A 13,110-nucleotide genomic window follows, 5' to 3' on the forward strand; every position below is an offset into this window, starting at 1 on the left:
TAAAAAGGAAATCGTTACTCTTAGCGACATAACCATAATATAAGTATTAGGACCTGGAAAAGGTTGTGGCACAGATTTGGTCTTTTCAGAAGGATTTGGATGATGTGTGTGACAGGTAGTCCCTGTCATAGTGCCCTTCGAATCCGCTACAATGTTATCCTCGACACCTTGTATACATTTAGAGGCTGCTGGCCTAGCTGTTACTATATCGAAATTTAAGGTTCATTTACAAATCTGTGCGTAATGGCACGGTGTTTTATGTACACTTCCAATGAAGTAGCATAGGCCTATGCTTGTTTTGTGAATACAAGTGACATATTACGTGGAGGATGCTCGTCCCTGTCGGGCTCAAGGGCTGCCCCCAAACCCCTGCCATGGACCTTGCATAGCCACGGGGCAGGGGGTTGGGTAAAGCCCCGTCCGAGACAGACATTTTACGGTTAATTATTATAACCTAACAGGTCTAGTCAGTAGCCTCTATAAAGTGAATTAATGGTAGCCTAAATTAGGTAGCCTAAATTAGCGGTATATCTGAGACACATGCATAGCCTATAACGGATATAACCTATATCTGCTAAATGACTTAAATGTAATGTAATGTAATCTATAACGGAGACGATGCCCCTGTTTTGGGATAATTTACGCATCCATTACTCCCATCCTTGAAGACATCCCCGATAGATGACAGATTTTAGGCTAGGCTACCATACCAAATAAGTAATGTCAGATCAGTGATTATTTATTTATATATATAGGCTACTATTATTGATCATTATTGATCCAGGCCTATATTTAGATTATTATTAAATATTATTTCAAGAAATGGAGAATCCCTCCTTTAATCTATTGATACGGCGCCTCAATTAGCTGCTTTGCACATGCAGGAGTGGTCATTGAGTTGCCTCTCCTCCCATAGACATGTTTGTGTAAAATCCCTGTTTCATTCCACCCGCAGCCGTTGGATAAGCCTATAATTTACTTCCACTTGCCCACTTTAATGTACTATTAGCCTACAGGTTAGGGTACTCGATCTAGTGGGCCGCTATAGGTTTATAATGGGCTGCAAAATAGCGGTGTTGTAGCGAATTTGGAGAGCAGCTCGACATGGACACATACGCATAGCCCCCGGTCTCCAGGATCCCAAGATCATTCGTTTCATTGGGTGTGCTCACATAGCCTTCTAGACTGCCCCGTAGTCGTAAGGAGAGTTGCTATATGGGGGAAATACTACTATTAGTAAAACATAATGGATAAGGTCGTTAATAGTTGACATTAATTTTGGTTCCCCCCATTCTGAACTTCCCTTTCGTCATAGGCCTAGCTGTTAGACTCTCTAAACTACTGTATGTAGATTATGGAAAGTGTTCGACTACTAGGCTACGAAGAACGTTCCCACTTGGCAAAAACTGGTTGAATTATCGTTGTTTCAACACAAGTAAGGGCATTTCGTATTTTTTTCACCCTACTTTTAACCTAAACCCAATGACAGGGTGACATGTTTGGTTGATTTCACGTTGATTTCATGTGTAAATCCAAACTAGACATTGAACTGACATCTGTTGTAACGAATATGGAGGGCAGACTGACAGGGACTCAATCTCAGATCTCTTTGCAGTCAATAATAGTTTTTTGTTGGTGCTCATAACGCACCATGACCGTTAGAATGGTCTATATAGTCTGAAGTTGCCTGTGTGCGTATGCGTGTGCGTGTGCAGTGACCCCTGTTTGATCGAGTGTATTAGATCATTAGATTGATGGCCATTTGTTCGTTTTGCCCCGGGATGGAATACCTTTGTTTGGATCCTCCTTCTGAAAAGACCCAATCTGTGGCACAACTTCTTCCAGGTCCAAACAAGCTAATTATAATAATATGGTAATGTAAAAATGCCAATGAAAATTAAAACACTAATATATCTTGATTAGATAAGTATTCAACCCCTTGAGTAAATACATATTAGAATCACTTCAGGCAGCGATTACAGCGGTGAGTCTTTCTGGGTAAATCTCTAAAGGTTTTCCACACCTGGATTGTGCAATATTTGGCCAATTGTGCAATATTTGGCCAATTGTGCAATATTGTTCCTATAATTCTTCAAGCTCTGTCAAATTGGTTGTTGATCATCGCTAGACAACCATTTTAAGGTCTTGCTATAGATTTTCAAGCAGATTTAAGTCAAAACTGTAACTCGGCCACTCAGGAACATTCAAATCAAATGAAATTGTATTTGTCACATGCGCAGAATACAACAGGTGTAGACCTTACAGTGAAATGCTTACTCACAAGCCCTTAACCAACAATGCTTTAAGAAGTTAAGAAATAAATAAAAATAAGTGTTAAGTAAAAATAGATAAGTAAAACATTTAAAATAGAAAATAAAAGTAACAAATTATTAAACAGCAGCAGTAAAATAACAAGCGAGGCTATATACAGGGGGTACCAGTACAGAGTCAATGTGCGGGGGCACCGGTTCGTCGAGGTAATTGAGGTAATATGTACATGTAGGTAGAGTTAAAGTGACTATGCATAGATTATAAACAGAGAGTAGCAGCAGCGTAAAAGAGGGGTCGGTGTAGCCCTTTGATTAGCTGTTCAGGAGTTTTATGGCTTGGGGGTAGAAGCTGTTATGAAGCCTTTTGGACCTCGACTTGGCGCTCCAGTACCGCTTGCCATGCGCTAGCAGAGAGAACAGTCTATGACTAGGGTGGCTGGAGTCTTTGACAATTTTTTGGGCCTTCTTCTGACATCGCCTGATATAGAGGTCCTGGATGGCAGGAAGCTTGGCCCCAGTGATGTACTGGGCCATACGCACTACCCTCTGTAGTGCCTTGCTGTCGGAGGCAGAGCAGTTGTCATACCAGGCAGTGATGCAACCAGTCAGGATGCTCTCGATGGTGTAGCTGTAGAACCTTTTGAGGATCTGAGGACCCATGCCAAATCTTTTAAAGTCTCCTGAGGGGGAATAGGCTTTGTCGTGCCCTCTTCACGACTGTCCCAGGGTCCTTAGCTTATTGATGAGCTTTCAGGGCACTATGGTGTTGAACGCTGAGCTGTAGTCAATGAATAACATTCTCACATAGGTGTTCCTTTTGCCCAGGTGGGAAAGGGCGGTGTTGAGTGCAATAGAGATTGCATCATCTGTGGATCTGTTGGGGCAGTATGCAAATTGGAGTGGGTCTAGGGTTTCTGGGATAATGGTGTTGATGTGAGCCATGACCAGCCTTTCAAAGTACTTCATGGCTACAGACGTGAATGCTACGAATCGGTAGTCGTTTAGGAAGGTTACCTTAGTGTTCTTGGGCACAGGGACTATGGTGGTCTGCTTGAAACATGTTGGTATTACAGAATCAGTCAATGACAGATTAAAAATGTCAGTGAAGACACTTGCCAATTGGGTAGCGCATTATTGGTAAGCAACTCCAGTGTAGTTTTGCCATTGTTTTGCCATTGATGTCCGGCTGAAAGGTGAATTCATCTCCCAGTGTCTGGTGGAAGGCAAACTGAACCAGGTTTTCCCCTCAGATTTTTCCAGTGCTTTGCTACATTCTGTTTCTTTTTTATCCTGAAAAACTCCCCAGTCCTTAATGATTAAAAGCATTCCAATATAATGTGCAGCCACCACTATGCTTGAAAATATGATGGTACTCAGTAGTACTCAGTAATGTGTTGTATAGGATTTGCACCAAACATAACACTTTGTATTCAGCACAGAAAGTTAATTGCTTTGCCACATTTTTTTCCATATTACTTTAGTGCCTTGTTGCAAACAGGATGCACGTTTTGGAATATTTGTATTCTGAACAGCCTTCCTTCTTTTCACTCTGTCAATTACGTTAGTAGTGTGGAGTAACTACAATGTTGTTGATCCATCCTCAGTTTTCTCCTCTTACAGCCATTAAACTCCGTAACTGTTTTTTTCATCCTCTCTGTCAACTGTCAGGAAGGACGCCTGTATCTTTGTAGTGATTGTGTGTATTGATACACCATCCAAAGTGAAATGTATAACTTCACCATGCTCAAAGGAATATTCAATGTCTGCTTTTTTTACCCATTTAACAATAGGTGTCCTTCTTTGAAGAGGCATTGGAAACTTTCCCTGGTGTTTGAAATTCACTGCTTGACTGAGGGACAGGGCCAGCACCAGAACGAATCAGTTGGACAGGCATTTCATTTCTATAGGGGGGCCCGTTTACTTCAAACTCATGCACGAATTCGGTTAATATTTTTATAATAAAGACTGTAGGCAGCTTGTGACTTTCAAGTTTGGGGAATCTTACAATTTATCCTACCATTTCTACCTATTTGCATGCCAGTTATGATATTTTTTATATACACATTTTTGTGAAACAGTTTCCTTTCAATAAGAAGGGTTTCTTTCCTCAAAATTATTGTCACATGGTTAATTATAAAAATCAGAATTAAAATGATAGAAATCGAAAAGTTTAAATTCAACTAATGCAAGAGCACCAGACTTTCCATTGATACAAGGTGATCCATTGGCAGCTAAAGAAATGAGCACTAGAAACTCAGAGATAGCCCTACTGCTGCATTGGCCAATAGGCTATAACTTCCATCATCAACTAAATAAAATACTTAGGCCTAAAGCTGACAAATAAAAACAGTAGAAAATATCTGATGAACATTCAGGTTCTTTCAATCCGTTAATCTCTCTCACCGGCGACCCGTCATTCAGGGCAGGTGGGGCTGTTTATCCCCCAAAAAACAAAATAAAATTATCCTATTTTTATTTGTCGGCTTTAGGCTGTCACGAGAATTTTTATCCCAATGGTTGAACTCAACTATCACTCAAGCTTTGCCTATTTCCCCAGAGGTCGTAAATCTCCGGTTTAATAAAGAATTCGACAAAGTCTCAGATTCTGCAATAGATCAATACTTTATTCAGAGAGTACTCTGACTTCAAAATGAGAACACAATCCTTTTATTAAAAAACACACACACACACACACACACACACACACACACACACACACACACACACACACACACACACACACACACACACACACACACACACACACACACACACACACACACACACACACACACACACACACACACACCAGTAGAATCTCCACCTCTCTTTAGGTGGGCTGTATTTTTCCACAATACTAACACATAGTTTCTCATTATCTTCTGCAAGCCTAGCCATTTCTAACAGTTACTCCCCTACCTAGGTTGGGGAGGCCTCTTTCCTGTTATTGGTTTCAGAGTTCTCACAAGTCGACAGTTCAGTTGGCCTTGAGTGTCTCAACTATATCCAGCTCATATTGTGAAATAGTAACACAATGGCCTAGTTACACACACATTATTGAATTATGACTCTTAACATATTTCATACAATTATATGGTTTCAGGGTGGAATACTTTAGTCATTATCTTAAACATACAAATTATTTTATCAATCCACCCTTTGACTAAATATTACATATTGATACAACATTTGTTTATTAAAAAAATCACATCATCACACCCATAAATGTATGTACAACGTCTATTTCACCTCACCTGGGTATAGTTCTATTTTCTACTTCCAGTTATAACTCTTCCTTTTGAGATTTTCACTATAACCTTCACATGTTAGAACTAAGAAAATTGTATCTAATCGTAAATTATCGGCGTCGAAGGGATCATCAGTGTCCACCAGGCCTCATCCCATTGGCCGGGGTCTGGAATAGGTCCGTACCTCACCATCTGCTGAGTCACTGCATTCTCCAACACCTTGCTCACCAACCCTCAGACACAAGGAATAAAACAACAACCACATAATACGAGCATACCCATACAAACAATAGCAGCCCCCAAAATGGTAGCTACTATAGTTTTCCATTTACCAAACATTTCATCGAACCACTCTGTCACAGATGTATTAACCTCTGAGTTCTCAGCCCATTCTTCACTTAGAGCCGTTAACCCTGCTAGAGCTCTTGTAACTGTCCCATCTGGTGATGTATTACTAGGAATAAACGTGCAGCAATGAACCCCTATCATTCTACATACCCTGCCCTTTTCTGCCAATAACATATCGAGAGCCAGCCTATTTTGCCAGGTCATGAGGGAGATGGTGGATAATTGGTCAGAGATCCCTTTTACTGCATCCCCAGTTTTATTCATGAATCTCTGTTGATTATAATAGATTTAATTAATCCAATCCACATTTTTATTTATTGTCAACCACCAAAAGAACGTAGTGGTAAAACCTTCACCTATTTGATTCATAGCTTTGTATTCATCTGCAACTCCCCTGGGGATGCCAATAGCATCCATCTAGACAGGGCTACTCCCATCCTGGTCAAAACTCCTCCTGTGCCTACTTTGGCCTCCTATAACTGGCCTTTGATGACTAATTCTAACTGGTTGGACCAATAACACCCGGGTGCAAGTACCTAACCACCCTTTTGGTAGTGTCTGTCGTATGCGTCCTTTGCTGGTCCAAGCCCACCATACATCAGTTATAGGTGCTGTGAGGTTAAGAATTTTGTCCTGTGCTTCCAAACCTGAGTCAGTCACATTAACTACCGCCTTACAGCCATTAAAATCACCTAAGTTCTTGGTGCCATTCTTGTGTCTATAACACTGGTACTCACCAGGAGTTAAAGTGAACCGAGGTGGGTTGGCCGAGTACTTCAATCTGGCCAACCCAATCCCTGTACAGTTCTGCTTTCCTAGGGAATTGTTTAATGTTTACCTTAAATCCTACATCTTGACCTTCTTTGACTCCTATTCTGTAAGTCACTCGTCCTTGATGGTCAGTGTGTTATATGGTTTGTCTTTTTCTTCTTATCAATGACAACGGCGTCGTATAATTAGTACCGGAAGGTGGTGGATCTGGATGTATCCGAAACATTACCAAGACTATGATGCAGCTCAGAGTCCCTAAAATTCCCCAAAACCGCCAACCCTCTCCTGCCCTTAGTCTGTCTGCTAGGTACCACCCCATACTCACACTTCTAGGAGCACACACAGTGATGAAAGGTCGGGATAGGGGATCTTCGTTAAGGAGGTAACCCCCGAACCCTGTTGGTACTCGGTTCTTCTGCTAACTCTGTGTGTGATCAGCAGTGATTGTATGTGTTCCTACCTTTTTGCAGTGGGTAACGTGGACCCAAGTGGCTCTCTCCGCTATTATAATGGCAAAGGCGGTGGTTAACAGAACCTGGTATGGGCCTTCCCAACGGGGCTGCTTCCAGTCTTTTCTCCTCAGGGACTGGATCCACACCCAGTCTCCTGGATAGATTGAGTGAATCACCTTCTTCTGTAATTCACCTATTGGACAAAAAATCTTGGGCATACGGGTATGGTTAACAGTCTTCTCATGTGTTCTGCTAGTGTACAACACATATTTTGTGTGGCAAAGATTCCAGTGGTCATACATAATTAATATATTCACCAAACAGCTATTATTATTCTATGTTTCTGTCACGCCCTGATCTGTTTCACCTGTCTTTGTGATTGTCTCCACCCCCCTCCAGGTGTCCCCCACCTTCCCCATTATCCCTTGTGTATTTATACCTGTGTTTTCTGTCTGTCTGTTGCCAGTTTGTCTTGTTTGTGCAAGCCTACCAGCGTTTTGTGTCTCAGCGCATGCTTTTCCCCAGTCTCTCGTTTTCGCATCCTCCTGGTTTTTGACCCTTGCTTGTCCTGACCCTGTACCCACCCGCCTGACCACTCTGCCCGTCCCTGCCTGCCGTCCTGTACCTTTGCTCCTACTCTGGATTATCGACCCCTGCCTGCCTTGACCTGTCGTTTGCCTGCCCCTGTGGTTACAATAAACATTGCTTCTTCACACAGTCTGCACTTAGGGTCTTACCTTGATTCCTGATAGTTTCATTATGCCTGGTATCTTATCTTGAAAACGTGCAGGATACCCCTTTCCGGTTTCCCTGACATCTGTTTTTTTTTATACTGTGTTAAGCTTGTTCGGGTAGCACTCCTCACAGGTCGTTTAGTGAACTTTTTTTTTGTTCATGAGATGAAACTGCCAAAACTCTGAAAGATATATTGCATGTCAGAATTGCAACACAAGATTTGTTCAAGCCTAAAATGTTAGTCCGTAATCGTAACATGGTGTTTGTATGTTCACAGATATTTCCCATTTACGTTCATGTTTCACGCATGGCTTTTCTTACGATCCTAACAATTTACATATGGGTTTTCTTACGATCCTAACGACACGTACGTTCAAGCTTTTGGCAGGTGTCTGACTCCATATCTTCCTCACTGCTGAAACTAACAAGCGAAACAGCACCCCTCTGTGTTCATTCAAACTTTATTCTCAAAATGTCCACTTTATTCTTGAAGTATTTTGAGTGCAACAACAAAAAATCCAAGTACCACCACCCATCACTGTTTAATTTTTCTCTTCACTTGGCCTTAATGCTCTTCCACACCAAGGCCAAGAATGCTCCAGTTCCAGCCACTGAGTTATAAGACCGCGTCCAAGATGTCTGACAGTTGTTTTCAAGATGATCTACTCCCGTTCGCATACACAGATTCATGGACCATCTACACTGAGAATACCAAACATTAGGAACACCTTCCTAATATTGAGTACAGCCTCATCTATACTGATTGAAATGGATTTAAAAAGTGACATCAATAAGGGATCATAGCTTTCACCTCGATTCACATGGTCAGTCTATATCATGGAAAGAGCAGGTGTTCTTAATGTTTTGTATACTCAGTGTATATCCGGGTTGCATCCAGGACCAACATCATATTCAACATCACATGCGCACTAGCACCAAAGATTTTTATAACTAACCCAAGTTAGACCACAGCCTGTTGTTTAAGCAAATTAATCATAGCGGGCAGAACAAGCAAAGAGGTGGGTATAGCCAAGCACGAGCTAGCGAGATCCTAATGGCGCGTTCTAGCATGTATTTGCATATTTCTGTTAGGGAACGCCTACTCTGTGAAGTGCGAGTGTGCAATAACTCAATTTGCCTTGGCACTCCTAAACACTTTTTTTGTTTTTACTTTGGCATAGGCTAAAGTCTACAAAACTTAGTCCACTCTGTAACAGATTCTAGTTTTGGGAACAAAAATTGTATTGAGAGAAAATGTTTAATTGATGAGAAAATTAGCAGAATGTTAGTAAAAAAATAGGGGTAGGGTTGTAGAGAATCGAAGGACCATGAATATAAGAAACCTTAGGTGCTGGCTTAAGGCCAGTAGCAACCACTACAGAATGTCCGGTCAGAACAAGGATGAGGCTGTCATATGCATCGTAAGGATTGGACCAAGGCGCAGCGGGTAAAATGCTCATACTTAATTTATTCGATGAAAACACTTAAACAAAATAAACAAATGAAGAAAAACAGTTCCATAAGGCATCCAGGCTATACAGAAAATAACCACCCACAAAACACTAGTGAAACAAACCTCAACTAAATATGGCCTCCAATAAGAGGCAACGACAACCAGCTTACTCTAATTGGAGGTCCTACCAAAAACCCAACATAGAAAATTAAAACTAGATTTAAACATATAAATAGAAAACATAGAACCTAAACCAAAAACACCGAAACACACAAAACAAACACCCCCTGCCACGCCCTGACCAAACTACAATGACAAATATCCCCTTTTACTGGTCAGGACGTGACAGAGGTGGTTAAGGGGAGTTTAATGGAAGATGTCCACACTCACATCACACACACATCTGACCACTGATGGTTCAGATAAATGAGAATAATTTCCAGTGATAACTGACATTAACTATGTGGTCGTTTAGATGCACGCACAATTAAACATCAGATATACAGGGATTCTGTCCACAGGAGGAAAGGTTCAGCAGGAGGGAAAACTGTGGAAGTGCTCATCAGGATGGGGAAAGCACATTTCTGACCACACAGCATGCTGGGGTAATAGACTAACTGAAACTGGGAATCAAGGCCACTGATAGGCTGTGCAAGATCTGGTGATAAGTATTTGGCGTGACCTTGACCAATAAGACACTAACAAAAGTGGGGGTCCTCTGAATGGGAGACTAAGCTGCCCGACTAGAACTAACCAGAAGGGATGGCTAGAATCAGTTGACTGAAGCTGGCCATTTTAACTGTTAGCCAAAATGTATCTCATTCCATCTTCTCCCACTGCTGGCCACTGTGCTTCCTCTTATCACCATATTTGCTGGTGAGTGGAAATGCCAACTAGATGTTTCAGATTTATACATCCGCTGAAACATCTGGCTTATTGTTCTAACTGTGCTAGCACTCACAGGGAGCATCACGAGCAGCGACGATGTCTCCATGTCATCCAAAAACATGTCAGACATTGGATGAATATAAAAATGTTAATGTCTTCAGCTGTGAATTATGGCGATAAAAATCGTCCGCAGCTACAATTATTTAAATAATTTGATGGATGTTTGGTGCACAAAAGAGATGACTTAAGTGTCTTATTAGAAATGTTAAAATCTGACTTCTCTATCTGGCCGTCTATGGAAATTGTCTTTCTGGGCTGGGAGTCAGTTAAATTGCAGTGCTGAAGCAAAACTGTAAGCGCAGTCGAAACAGCGCTGTCGACCATTACCCTGGCCTCTTGGTTCAGGTTCTCACTAGTTACCACGATCATTAAAAAAAATATATACAGTACCAGTCAAAAGTTTGGACACACCTACTCATTCCAGGGTTATTCTTTATTTTTACTATTTTCTAGATTGTAGAATAATAGTGAAGACATCAAATCTATGAAATAACACAAATTTAATTTCTTTCCTTCTTAATGCGTTTGAGTCAATCAGTTGTGTTGTGACAAGGTAGGGGTGGTATACAGAAGATAGCCCTATTTGGTAAAAGAGCAAGTCCACATTATGGCAAGAACAGCTCAAATAAGCAAAGAGAAGTGTCAGTGGTTCCCACGGTGAAGCACGGAGGAGGAGGTGTGATGGTGTGGGGTGCTTTGCTGGTGACACTGTCTGTGATTTATTTAGAATTCAAGGCACGCATAACCAGCATGGCTACCACAGCATTCTGCAGCGATACGCCATCACATCTGTTATGCGCTTAGTGGGACTATAATTTGTTGTTCAACAGGACAATGACTCAACACACCTCCAGGCTGTGTAAGGGCTATTTGACCAAGGAGATTGATGGAGTGCTGCATCAGATGACCTGGCCTCCACAATCACCAGACCTCAACTCAATTGAGATGGTTTAGGATGAGTTGGACCACAGAGTGAAGGAAAAGCAGCCAACAAGTGCTCAGCATATGTGGGAACTCCTTCAAGACTGTTGGAAAAGTATTCCAGGTGAAGCTGGTTGAGAGAATGCCAAGAGTGTGCAAAGATGTTATCAAGCAAAGGGTGGCTACTTTGAAGAATCTCAAATATAAAATATTTGTTTAACACTTTTCTTTTACTACATGATTCCATATGTGTTATTTCATAGTTTTGGTGTCTTCACATTCTACAATGTAATAAAATAAGAAAAAAAATCAGCCCTGGAATGAGTAGATGTGTCCAAACTTTTGACTGGTACTGTATATCTGTTGCTTTTATATTGTTTCTGTAAACAGTTAATTTGTATGTGGGACCAATACATTGGATATGCCTAGGCTAAATAACACCACCACAATGTTTGAGTGAGATTGATATGGTAGAAATTGTGTTTTTATATTAAACAAATAGCATTTAGGGATTGCAAATATGTAATAGTGCTGGAATTATCTAATTTACAGAAATATGCCACTTTGGAGAGGTTTATGGACACTTGGAAACGTCCAGTGACCACACCTGACACCAGTTACTAAAACATCTGCTCATTTCTAGTTGTTAGGTCTATGAATCCCATTTTTTTCTGATATTGTTCACATGTTACAGAAGCCATCTGATGTGTTTCCAGCTCTGGTCATCAATAATTCACTTATTGCTTGTCAATAAAATATTACTTTCCAAATAAATAAACAAAATAACGGTTATTTTGTGTGTGCTTGATCTTGTGTATTCTGAACTATGTAACTCCTATCTTCTGATAATTTCCTCATAATATCCCAGATGTCCTCTTTCCAAATATACCAAGTTTTTGCATGTCAGAATCATGTAATTACACATAAATAGCAGTTTACCTTTGGGTATGTCTATTTCAATTCAAATCAAATGTTATGTGTCACATTGGTCGAATACAACAGGTGTAGACCTTACAGCGAAATGCTTACTTACAAGCCCTTAAGCAACAATGCAGTTAAGAAAAATAAGTGTTAAGTATAAAAATTCATAAGTAAAAAATTAAAATAACAAATAATTAAAGAGCAGCAGCAAAATAACTGTAGCAAGGCTATATACAGGGGGTACCGGTGGGGGTACCGGTGCAGAGCCAATGTACGGGGGCACAGGCGGGAATCTACATTTATGAGGTTGTATTAAATCATGATAGTCTATAAATAGTCTATAAATTTTGCATATAGGCTGTGACTTACTTAGAATTAAATACAAATTAAACAAAACATTACTTATTAGAGCCTTTTGAATTCATTTTTAGAAACATGAGTTTGGCCAATCTGTGGATTCAGGCTCATGTGGAGATGCCTGGAGAGCAGACCAGCGGTGAATATCCTCTCCGCTCTTGCAGCCAGACTGGGCAGAGATGCAGAGTTTTATTTTTTTATAGGAAGGCCTAAAGGTTTTTAGGCAAAATAACCCAATCAAAACAGAAAGCTCCTTGAACGTGGATATATGCCAGGCCTATTGGGCCAAAATCAATTATGGCCTATTGCATAGATATTATAACAAAAATGAACGAAACGTTTAAGAGAAGATTTTTTGTTTATAAATACTTTGCTACAATGACACACTTAGTTATCTACACACCTCGTTCCTCTCGTTTAGCATGTGTACGTAAGTACACCATCATGCTTTTGGGATACGTGACTTTTCAGATTCCACAATTATTCTTTAGTTGTGGACATTACAGTGAGGGAAAAAAGTATTTGATCCCATGCTGAATTTGTACGTTTGCCCACTGACAAAGAAAGGATCAGTCTATAATTTTAATGGTAGGTTTATTTGAACAGTGACAGACAAAATAACAACAAAAAAATCCTGAAAAACGCATGTCAAAAATGTTATAAATTGATTTGCATTTTAATGAGGG

The sequence above is a fragment of the Salmo salar genome, chromosome ssa10, assembly GCF_905237065.1.
Source record: "Salmo salar chromosome ssa10, Ssal_v3.1, whole genome shotgun sequence".
NCBI lineage: Eukaryota > Metazoa > Chordata > Actinopteri > Salmoniformes > Salmonidae > Salmo > Salmo salar.